The sequence below is a fragment of the Mesoplodon densirostris genome, chromosome 13, assembly GCF_025265405.1.
Source record: "Mesoplodon densirostris isolate mMesDen1 chromosome 13, mMesDen1 primary haplotype, whole genome shotgun sequence".
NCBI classification, from domain to species: Eukaryota; Metazoa; Chordata; class Mammalia; order Artiodactyla; family Ziphiidae; genus Mesoplodon; species Mesoplodon densirostris.
Genome location: NC_082673.1, coordinates 77,073,744 through 77,081,272, shown reverse-complemented (window position 1 = coordinate 77,081,272; position 7,529 = coordinate 77,073,744).

Here is a 7,529-nt window from a genome sequence, read left to right as displayed (position 1 = left end):
GGTGACAACTATCAGTACCTCCACGCCCTCCGGGGACCTCAGAGTCCTCCACTAAATTCTTTGCAGTGGTGAACAGATTGAGAAACAGAGCAAGTGGAGGATCGTGTAGGAGATGTAGGGGCCAGGCTGGAAGTAGGATTCTTCATTTCTGCCCACATTCCGTTGGTCAGCACTCAGTCACGGGGTCCCAACTAACCCCAAGGGAAGCTCAGAAACATCCATCTTCCTGGTGGCATAGAAGGTACATGAAAGAGGTTGAGAGAACACAAAGCATTGCCTCAGTGCAGTATCACATTCACATAAACCCAACCCGACCACCAAAGCAATTTCACAGTGATTCCAATCTTTGAGAAGTCCAAAGAACAGGCCTGCTACAATGCTACTGCTTTTCAAAAATATTTTATTGCATTTGGTACATTTAGAAAATCGCACACAGCCTAAGCATAGGGCTTGATTAGTTTTTACAAACTGAGCATACCTGTATAACCAGCACCTGGATCAGAATATGACACCACCAGCCCCCAAGAAGGCTCCTAGAACTCCCTGCCAGTCAACGAGACCTCCAAGTGAGCCACTGTCCTGACTTGTAATCACGAAGGTTACTTCTTGCCTGGTTTCGAATATTCTATAAATGGAATCAGGAATTCTTTTGCGTCTGGCCTCTTTTATTTACCATTACGCTTGCGGGAGCCGTTCACATTGTTGTGTCTAATTGTCCCACTTTCCTTCTTGTTGCTGTAGTGTATTCTGTATAAACACACCATGATTGATTTATTCATGCTACTGTTGATGGGCATTTGGGTAATTTTAGGATAAAGCGAGCTGTGCTGCTGTGAACATTCTAGTGCACATCTTTTGGTGAACGCAGGGACACGTTATCTGCTGCGTAGGCACCTCCTAGACCTCGTTCCTAGAAGTGAAAATCCTTGGATCACAGAGTATGTGCAAGTTCAGCTCTAGTAGAAAGGACCAGTTTCCCAAAGCGATTGTACCTCCTCTCTACCGTGGTGTGAGGTACGAGGGTGCCAATGTCTTTCTTTCCCCAGAGTTTCTTAAAGTCCTCACTCTGCTTTGGTTCATTTTGACCCTTGCACCTGTAGTAGAACCCCTGACTCCCCACCTCCAAGAAAACTGTTTCCCAAGCCGGAATCTTTGAATCTCAACTTTTCTCCACCCATCCCGCTTTCACTTTCTTGCTTCTAGTTTGGTGCCTCTCAGCCATCCTTCTCCGATTCTCTACCCCCCAGACGTGGGAATAGGCCTGGCTCAAAGGAAGCAAAGCGGTGGTGGGACGGGGCTGGGGGAGGAACTGAAAATCTAAAGATAAAATTTCCTTTAGAGATGGAGGGGGTGTGTGTGTGGGGGGGACCTGGCAACACTCACGCATTAATAATTTTTGTATCTGTCACACAGAGAAAGGGAATTAAAGAAAACCCTTCGAAATCATTGAGATGAACCATCTGCAGGAGTGTGGGCTCTTATTAACATTCACATCCACATGGTGTGTGATGGGCGGGAGAGTCGGGCGCTAAAGTGAGGAAGTGCACTCCCCTAGGTCCTCCCCCAGCCCAGCCCCTTAGTGGCAGGGGGCTGGGGGGAGTAGGGCCTGCTGAAGAGGGTGTTGAGCAAAGGCCACTGGAACCTAAGAGCAGCCCTGTGCTGGGAAAGGTCACCGGTTGCGGCTCTAGCTTCTCGGTGGCCCTGATTCATGTCCAAGTCGGGCGGGCGGGCATCGGGGCAGCTGAGCATCCCCCCCTGCTCTCTGGAGAAATGCGTAATCATTCATCAGCATCACCGGGCTCCACTTAGACTAAGTGGCCTCTTGTGATTAGGAATGGGCCCTTGAAAAAGAAAAACGCAGCCTTTTAGCATGTTAAGTGTGTACATTTGACAATGGCTTTCTTGATAGCGGTGGGGGGTTCAGAGGGGAGTCCAAATGCAGGGCCCTGAGTGTGTGTGTGTGTGTGTGTGTGTGTGTGTACCGGGAGTGCAGGCCTGGCTTCGGGGCCTGAGGAACAAAGCCCATTGGAGGAGTTGTGGGCCTGGCCTTCGTGGAAGGAGATGAGTCGGTCCACCCGGCAGGTTGAATTCTGATGGGGCGCCTTTCTCTGGGTAAGAGCTTGGAACTTCCAGGAATGGCGAGGGCAGCTGGGGACTGGCTTCCCTCTCGACTTCTGAGTCACGCGGTCGGTCCTGACACACCTGGAAGGCCCAAGTTAGAAGGAAATAATCCAACTCCCACCTTGGAAGGCTGTTAAATCAGGTAGGACGTGTAAATCATTTAACTCTGCTCAGAAATGTTCTTCAATTTAACTCTGCTCAGAAATGTTAGTTCTCGGGCTTCCCTGGTGGCGCAGTGGTTGAGAATCTGCCTGCTAATGCAGGGGACACGGGTTTGAGCCCTGGTCTGGGAGGATCCCACATGCCGCGGAGCAACTAGGCCCGTGAGCCACGACTACTGAGCCTGCGCGTCTGGAGCCTGTGCTCCGCAACAAGAGGCCGCGATAGTGAGAGGCCCGCGCACCGCGATGAGGAGTGGCCCCCGCTTGCCACAACTAGAGAAAGCCCTCACACAGAAATGAAGACGCAACACAGCAAAAATAAATAAATTAATTAATAAAAACTCCTACCCCCAACATCTTCTTTAAAAAAAAAAAAAAAGAAAGAAATGTTAGTTCTCCTTCCCTTCCCAGCCATGAACTCATGTAATCCTCACGATTACCCTCTGAGGGTAGTACTGTCCTCGTGCTGCAAATGAGGACGCTGGGGCTCAGAGGAAGCCAAAGACCACCGCCCCTTTCCCAGTTAGGGGCAGGATCCCACCCCCACCTTCTGTGTATTCAGTGTAGACTGGGGAGTCCAGCCGACCTGGGTACCGCTGGCACTGCCCTTTACCAGCCCTAGAACCTCAAGCCCGTTATTAAACCGCCTTGACCCTCAGTTTCCTCAGCTTTCTGAAGGATGAGAATCAGGTTTGTGTGAGAATTCAGTGAGCGAATGTCGGGGGAACATTTGGTGTGGAGACTGTCCACAGCAAACATTAGTTTCCCTGCCTTCAGATCAGTCATCACTTTGACCCTCACAACAGCCCGATGAGGTTGATGCTGTTATAGATGTGGAAACTGAGGCTCAGAGAGGTGCTGACCATCACGCTGCCGTGCCCTGCAGTGATGCAGCAGCTGTGGCACTTAGGACCGGCCTGCCGCCAAGGGGGTGTTAATTACAGGGGAGGTCACCTTAAATTCCACCTTTGGAAATGATTCTACTTGCTTTAAAGCCAGGTTGGGGAAATGTTTTTTTTTTCCAAAAAAATTACCCTTGATTTTTCCTATAAAAATCTGAGTTGGCCCCAGTTCTTTCTTCCCTCGTATGACTGTCTACACTGCAATGCACATGAAGGACAGGTGTGAAGAGTGCTGAGAACAGCATTATTTATAATAAGCCTCAACTAGAAACCACCCAGTGTCCTCTGGCAATAGAATGGGTCAATCGTGGTCTGCTCTTACAATGGAATACTATACAGCTAGGAACACGCACAAAGCACTGCCATAGGTAGCAACGTGGGCCAATCTCAGAAACATAATATTGAGTGAAAGAAGGCAGGTGCAAAAGGATATATAAAACGATTCCACTCATATAAGACTCAAGAATATGCAAAACGAATCCATGGTCTTAGAAATCGATACGTTTAGAGAGGAGGCAAGTTGCTGGGAGGGGCCCTTGCGGGTGCACCTGGGGGTACTGGTAATATACTTATTGATACGGGTGATGGTTCACTTTATAAAAATGTATTGAGCTGTACACTCGTGATTGATATACTTTTTGTCAGGACATTATACCTTAGCTTTAATGCTTGTTTAAAAAGATTATTGGGTAACCGGAAGAACCACTGAGAAGGCTGGAGAAACAGGCTTGAGGCTGAGCTCCTGGCAATGACATTCATAACTCTGCTGCAGAGTTGATGTGATAAGGAGACTGTCCCCGCTGGGCACCTGGTGTAGCAGTTGTACCACCTCGGCCCCTTCCAGACTAGGAACTCGGTCTGACTGTAGTGGGAATTGCTGCCCCACTGCCAATGCCCCTCGTCCAGAGCATGGGTGCTGCGTGGTGCTTCTCCCTCACGTCCCCCTTGTTTCTGTTCTGTTAGCTCCTGCTGGCTGTACTTGATTTCTGGAGCGGATGCTTGCTTCCAGCTGCAGGGGAGGCTGGCAAAGTGAGATCGTAACTTCCATGTTGAGGTAGAAGCGAGGAACTCTGCAGATGTATGGAGACCGCCAAGAGGCGTGGGACGGCCAAAAAGCAAGCCAGTGTCCACTGTGCTCCAGGCCGGAGCCAGGGCCTTTTGGGGACAGCACCTTAGTCTTGGATGACCCTAGTGATGTACAGGTTTTGTCTGTTGGTGTTCAGCTTGATACCTGCCCTTTGATACTTTTTCCTGTACTACTATGTCTGAGGGACTGTATTTTCCAGACTCCCTTGCTAGCTGGGTTTCAGTTAATTATTGCAGTGAAAGGCACCTGTGTGAGATTAGAAGTTAGACGGTGTTTTTCCTCTGGCAGCAGCCTTGCAGTGCCTGGGCTCCTGGGCTCTGGGTTACACCACCTTCCTCCATGTGTGTCTTCAGCCCTCCCACACTTGTTATGAATTCTCTGTAGTCACCCCAGCCCTGTGTTCCTGATGGACATGGACCTGTACCCACAGACACCTGAAGAGCCGTGAGGCTGGGGGAGAATCAAGCCTTTCCCACCACCCCAAGGGCCCCCCCGTGGAGTCGTGGAGTGGTTAACACGTCACTGGAGGGGCCTGAGCAGTGTCTGCTCGTCTGGATCTTAGGCCTGTGGGCTCCACCCGGTGATACCAGAGCCCAGGACGCGTGACGGGAGAACAAAGGTGCTGGGGACCAGTGCTGATCCGGAGTCAGATGGACCTGGGGGCCGGTCCTCTCGTCGCCACCTCCCAGTGTCCCTCTCAGGCAGCTCCCGTAGCTGCTCTGGGCCTCAGCTTCCCCATCTATCAAGTGGGTAGACTAATACCTACCCCGAGGGTGGTGGGGAAGCCATGTAGAAAAGCGCACGTGAAAGCCCTTTGCAAACTGAAAGAAGGGAGCGGCTTTTCACGCGGAGGGAGTACCCTTAGGCCCCAGAGAAGGACATTTAGCTGAGGAGCGACCTGGACCTTCTCATCCTCCTGATGGGAGTCAGTGGCTCCCGTGAGAGGGTGACCGTTCACATGTCTGTTTGATCCGGCACGTGCATAGGCCTGGCGCTGTGCTGTGCTGGGGTTACTAAGGTGGAAAAGACTTGCCTCCACCCTGAAGGAGCCCTCCTGGGAGACACACGCAACCCGGCGGATCCCAAGCCAGCGTGAGAGATGCATTGAAGGGGTGAGTAGAGGATACAACGGGAGCTCGGAGCAGAGGTAGCTCCCCTGGACCTGGGGGTGGAATCACAGGAAAGTTCTAGAAGGAGGACTTGCTGAGCTGCGACCTGAAGGAGGAGGGGTTAACCAGCTATAGGAGCAGGGCTGGTTGTGGCGGGGGTGGGGAGTCTCAGGTAGAGGGGCAGCGTGTGCAAAGGTCTGAAGGCAGGAAAAGTGGAGGATCGGGGAGCTGGAGGCCCGTGGAGGCAGAGGGTGAGAACTGGGGGATGATGGGGCTGGAGGGTGAGGCCTATCACATCCTGCTAAGTAAGGGGTTTGGGTTTACTGGGCACATTCTCTGCCCCAGGAGAGACCCAGCTAGCCGTGGGCCCAGCTCCAGGCTGATTTATCAGCTCCAAGTGCCAAGAGTGGGCACGTCACCTGTTCTGAAATCTTGGGCACGTAAGGCGCTGGGGCAAACGCTCTGTGTACTTTCTCCAGTGTTAACCTGAGCCGCCTCCAGGCCCCGTGGGCTCTGGCTGCGGCTCTCAGCAGGAGGAAAGCTGCAGGAGTGGAAGCAATCCTTCCCGGGACCTGCTCCACCCTCTGTTCACCTCTTGTCCCTGATCTTGATCAAATCTGAGGTCCTTTCTCTTCTCCGTTCGTCAAGCCAGGCGGGAAGGAGCATTGTGATTTCCCACCGGCCCTCCAGACAGGTGATTCTCATGTGGAGGAGACCAGATGGGCTCACACTGGTGTTTCTAGGTTGTCTTCCCATCGGAGAGTTAAAAACCCCATCAGCTCTGCGAAGGGGAGGCAGGTGGAGGCTAAGTAGGAGAGAAAGCGAGAAGCGGGAAAAGCTTGTTATCAGCGTGTTTCTGCCTAACCCTGTCTCCTCCCACCTACTTCTTCCTGTGTCTTATTCTTCTTTGTTTCCGAACTCAGCATAGGTGGCACCTCCTCCAGGAAGCCCACCATGCCCCTGTTTGAATCGATGCCCCTCCTCTGTTTTTCCAGCTCTCTCTGGAGGTGTCCAGCTGTGGTTGCTATTGACTGGTCTGCCTCACCCATTAGACTGAGCTCCCTCAGGGCAACAGAAGTGAAATGAACACTCCCTTTGTGCTGGGCTCTGCCAGATCCTGGGTGGTCAAGGATGAACTCAAACTCCCGGACTGGACAAGGTCCTGCAGTGGCCTGTGATCTAGTGGCACAGACTAGTGGGGTTCATTTAGGGCAGGGGCCAGCATTTATTCAGCCTTTGTTTCCCCAGCAAGTGCAGTGCTTGACACACAGTAAGCACGCAATAAGTGAATATTGAATAAATGGTTTTGGTATTGTGGAGGTATTTATGAACGTTCTAAGAAAAGAAATGACAAGAGCACTCTGGAAAGGATCTCATCAGTGAAGCTTTCACCTCGAGCACTTCTCCTAGCTGCGCTTCCCCAGCCATCTCCCTGCGTTCTTTCCTAACAGCGGGCTCAGGTCCTTGGGCATTTGCTTGCATATTGCCCGTAGGCACAGGTGCTGTGGGATGCGGCGTGGAACTGCACCTGGCCAGGAGGAACATGAGCAAGTGGCTGGCAGTAGCTGGACTATCACTAGTCTAGGGAACCGGGAAGGCTGAGACCAGAGATTTGGGGTCCAGGACTGCAAAGCTTAATGGAAGAAACGTTATATTCCCACCAATGGCCAATGGCCAGATGACAGCTACTTACATTATCCGTCGTCATAACCAGCATCGCTGGCTGTGACAAAGCACTATCATTTATATCAGTACATAATCTCGTATAATAACCACTAGATTTGTATGGTGGGTATCATCGTCACTTTAGACTGAACAGAAGGTGGCCCAGAGAAGTTAGGGATTTGTTTAAGTCAATACAGCTTCTAAGTGGCAAAATTGGGAGTAGAACCCGGGTCTGTTGACCCCAAGTTTTTTTCCTACTACACTATGCAACTATTATTATAACCTCTCTGTCAGTATGGCATTATTTTAGGAGATTATCAGGGTAGGTATTATTATTATTTAAAAAAATATTTATTTGGTTGCACCGGGTCGCAGTTGCAGCAGGTGGGCTCCATAGTTGTGGCATGTGAACTCTTAGTTGCGGCATGCGTGCGAGATCTAGTTCCTTGACCAGGGATTGAACTCAGGCCTCCTGCTTTGGGAG